The sequence below is a fragment of the Cariama cristata genome, unplaced genomic scaffold (assembly GCF_000690535.1).
Source record: "Cariama cristata isolate BGI_N322 unplaced genomic scaffold, ASM69053v1 scaffold4075, whole genome shotgun sequence".
Taxonomy (NCBI): Eukaryota; Metazoa; Chordata; class Aves; order Cariamiformes; family Cariamidae; genus Cariama; species Cariama cristata.
In genome coordinates this window covers 54,510-59,126 of record NW_009615622.1, presented here as the reverse complement: position 1 = coordinate 59,126, position 4,617 = coordinate 54,510, and positions in this window count along the sequence as shown.

Genomic DNA, 4,617 nt, shown 5'->3' with positions numbered 1-4,617 from the left:
AGTAGCTCTGTATTGCAGACAGTAAAGAAGATCAAGGAGTGAGTAATCTTTAGAGCTATTTGCTCATCAGAAAGGTGATGTGTGGTGTGGGTTTTTTTTGGTGCTCGGTTGCGTTTGCAGATGAGGACTGATAAAAAATGCGCATTGACAGTATTTGGCACAATTTAATAATTTTATCTGGACCAATGAAGTGTTCCTTCATAGCCTAAGAAATGTTTTAAGCTGAAAGTCTCTGAAGTCTGCCCCATTTAATTCCTTTTCCATAGCTACCCCATGGTGTGAGCACTTTACTGTGTGTCTCGAGGGGTCTTCTTCTTCTGCATCTGAATTTACCCTTGGGCTGGAGTAGGACAGGCAGTGCGTGTGCAGGGTTGGTAGGCAGAGGATGGGTTTGCTAGCAGAACCTCTGTGGGAGCATCACCTACCCTTGCCGCTGACGGAGGGTTTCTTAAGGGTCAAAACTTGGGGAACTGGGACTGGAAGCTCGGACGCTGTGACTCCTGGCCATACCGGTGCATGTCACCTGCCTACCTGCACCGCCTGTGGCTTCTGTCGGGGGTATTTCTAGGTTGTTCGGAAATTGTTGGTTTGGACTTGAGACTCTCCCCTGCGTCTTTGGGTCAAGGCCCCACTGTGGCTTTCACTAATAAGTGGTACTGTGCAAGGAGGGGTTTATCAAACGAAGAAAGTCTAGTTATTTCTCAGCGTCTGCTCTTCTTCAGCAACATTGCCTCTGCCTATCCCCGCGTTCCTCTGCTCCTCTGGGAAGTTCATTTCCCACCAGACCGTCAAGTGTCAGTGAAGAAGGGTTGAGAACCGCTTGGCCTCTTGCAGCTCCAGATGCTCGCTGTGTTTATGCAGTCCCGGCTGTCGCTGTGCTCTGAGGTCTTTAAAGCTCAGCCAGCACTAGCTGGGGGATGTATTGGACAAGTTCTCCACTGGAATGTGACCTTTCTGTCAACAGCTGGGTGATTCCTGCTCGCACTGAGATTTTAGGGAAGTTGCTGTAAGTCATAACTGCAATAATTGTAAATGGGTTTTGTTGGATTAATTTGAACCATCAGAGCAGAGTTTTGGGTTAAACTGCTTTTCTGAGGGTATTTATTCTGATGTGTTCGTCAGAGGTCTGGGTTGTGTAAGGGGAACACGTGCAAAGCAGGTAGAATTGACGTTGCTTTCCTTTGTTGACAACAAAATGCATCATTGGGGTTTTTGAGGGGGCTCGTTGGTGGCATTTTGAGGAAGAGTTGTGTTGGGTGTTTTTCGCTTTTATTGTTACTTACTTTTAGTGCTTTTTAATGTACATTCAGCCATTTCTTTTTGTCCCATACCTAGTTGCTCCTCAGGGAATCCTATTCCTTCCTGTCCCCCTTCCTAGCGCTTTTACTACTACTTATTCGCTTGCTTTCTTCTCTTACCTGCAGTTCTGTTTAAATGAGTTTGGACTGCTAGAAATCATTACTGAAGCAGAAGCAAAAGCCATAAAAACTCTTTCAGCCTCAGCAGTAAATGCCAGCCCAACCAGCTTCGTTCCTGCTGCTATCAACGCTTCCGCTGCCTCTAGCACTGATTTGGAAGGTGAGCTTTTTGCTGTGGAAGAGATTATACAGTTTCTGAAAAAGCTTCTAGAAACAGGTCTAGCTGAAATGTATGTTTCAGTAGCGTGGTGCTCCCTGGCGCAGCGTGTGCAGTGAGTCACTGTCTTATTTCGAATATTTTAGGAGTTATTTAGAGTGAATGTAATTACTGTGTAGTCGTAACAGTACCTGGCGCACGCATTGTGCTCGCCTTTGTGGAAGGTAAGTGAAGTTATATAAACGATCTGGGCTAGATTTGTCAATGTAGTCAAACATCCCTATCACGCTGAGTTTTAACTTACATCCTGGGATCTCTTTAAGTGGTTATTGTGGGAAGTTAGAGCCCCTTCTTCCCAGGGCAGTGGATCAGCAGTGACATCAGTGTTTCTCCTTAACACCGGTGATTTACTTGTCATGACAGCAATTAAGTCTGCATCTGTGTTAAACCGAACTGCCTGTTTTGGGGCTTTGAGACCAGAATGGTCTGGTCATATAAATCTTATTAAATACTCTCAGCCTCCAAAACAGAGTGGTTGCCCCCACTGGGCAGCATCTCAGCTCCATGCTAACTCCTGAACCATGCTTGAGAATTGGGATGGTGTGAGGTGCCCTCGGCGAAAAGCACGCTGGGGCTGCGCTGAAGATGCATGTGGCTGAGTTCCAGGACCTGGCACGATTTGATTTTCTGGTATAGTTGTGCCTCAGCTGGCTGCTCTTGGGGGCGACAGGAGTTCCCAGCGTTACTCCTTTCTCTGCTTGGGTGCATTACGCAGTGTGGAGGATGAATGGATGGCATAGTACTGTGCTAACCTGGGATTCCCAGCTCAGGGTCAATCCCTAGTAGCGTTAGTTATCTTTGCAAGAAGATCCTTGAGAATCGCCTCTAAACTGCCTCATGCCAAGAGTTACACTATTAGCCGTAAGAGTTTTGAGGTTTCCAAGGCTACTGTAATTGAAATGAGGGAAAACCTGAGTTTTAACAGGATAATACAAGCATGTTACTGGACATGCACATCAGTGTAACGGACAAGAAGTATCTCAGTTCTCTGCAGACGTGTTCTTACTCTTTTTATCCGGAAACCGGTAGCTCAAAACAGAGTATTTACATGCTAACCTCTGAGCTCTTTCATTGCAGACCACTCGGTCAAGCTGGCCAGCCTCACTTACTTTGATAAATCACTACTTTCCTTTGATTAAATTACTCACTGTTTCAGTAGAGCTTCCTCACAGATGTGCCTGGGGGTCTTCCAGAGACACTAATGGAGACCAGTGCTAGGGAGTGAGCGACGATTGAGAGCTCTCATCCCAAGAGTACTGTTGGCCATCCAGCGTAAGGTCGTATTTTAAAGACGTTCTTGGTTAAACGTGACAGCATGTGGTTGTGGCCCTTGATAGATACGCCTGACGCCTTGTACCGAAACAGATCTTGTCCTAAAGCGGTGGCAGGAGACTTGAGAATTCGCTCAGGACACACAGGCACCACAGGACAGCAGCTGGAGCCTGTTCAGTGTCTCATTGCCTTTGACATCACCGGTGCCTCCTCGTGCAGTAATTGAGAGGTCGTTAACTCTTTGTATAAAGTCTGTGTTAGCAATGCTGGATCCTTAGTCAAGGCAGAGCTACACCACTGAAGTCATACATCCCTATGGAAGGAATTTCTTCTTTGAGGAGAGAACGATCTCTCGCCTTGTTGCCTGCCTGGACGAGTGTCTGCTGGTTGGCTTTCCCCAGGATTTTGATGGAACTATTTCTGGTTTTGAGTAGGAAGGCTTTGTACCTGTCTTCCCTGCTGGCTTTTCTCATCTCGAATTTCATTGTAAGCTCTGCAGATTCACTTACACTTATAGGCATTTGCTTGTGCTCCTGCTGATTGTGGGTCGTTCTCCTCGTCTGTGCGAGCTGAGGAGATGTCAATCCATCAGGCGAAGAACCAGCTCTTATATGGACACCACAGCACTAAGAATTTTTCACACCCTTTTAGTCCAAGTATATTCCATAGATCAGTGTGACTTCTAATTGAGCAGAGTTCTTCAAGCACTCTTGGTTCTTGCAAGTTTTCCCTGTTTTGTCTTTTCCCTGCCTGGAATCATTCGTCCCCCATGGCGCAGGAAGAGACTTTAAGTTGTGATACAAGCAGGCATGCATGGACTCTGTGCCTAGGCAGACTGTCTGCCCAGTTCCAGCCAGGACCATGTGATATCCATTTTGGGCTATAGGGAGCAATCAAATATAAATGAAAAATGTCGATCGTCTTAGCAGAGTGAGTATGAGTACTGTTAAGGAGACTATGAATATGGCTTTAAACAAATAGCAAAGTGACTCGTATCTCAGCGTTCTGGATTGTGTGGTGTGTTTTTTCTTTTCTTCTTTTTAAGTGTTTAATGGTGCATTCAAAAATGAACCGATCAAATCAGTCTGCACAAATGTAGACTAATAAATGCAGAATAGGAATGACGTATATGCAGGAGCCCCTGTGCATAATTTGCATGTCAGGTTGCTTGAGCAAAGTATGCATTGGGATAGTGCAGATGCCTGGTAGTGGGTATCACTGTAGTTGTGTTTTGTTAAAATACTAAACATGAATCAATTTGCATTACGAAGAACTCATATCATAGGAGAAAGTAAACATAAATGATATATTGCAGTTACTCCTTACATTTCAAGCTTTCATTCAGATGAAAGATTGATATATATCCCTTGCTAGATAGAGAAATAATTGTTTCTGTTCTCCCATCGATAACATGCTGTTTTTAGAGGCTGCCTGTGAAGGATTTTCGTATGTATAAAGTATATATAAAGGCAGAAGTTTTTGAAGTTAACCAACTGTATTAAAAGGGTCCAAACAAGATGGATTTGTTTGACATTTGTCTTTCAAGTTAGAGGGTTACTAGGAATAAAGAAATATAAGAAGATTTGTAACTGTGTCCTCATTACAGCCTTGAGATTATATCCTCCTTTATCACTTTTACAGGGGGCAGGGTTTCTCCAAAATAAAAATATTACAGATAAAATGAGTTTTTCTTTAATGAGATGGCACACT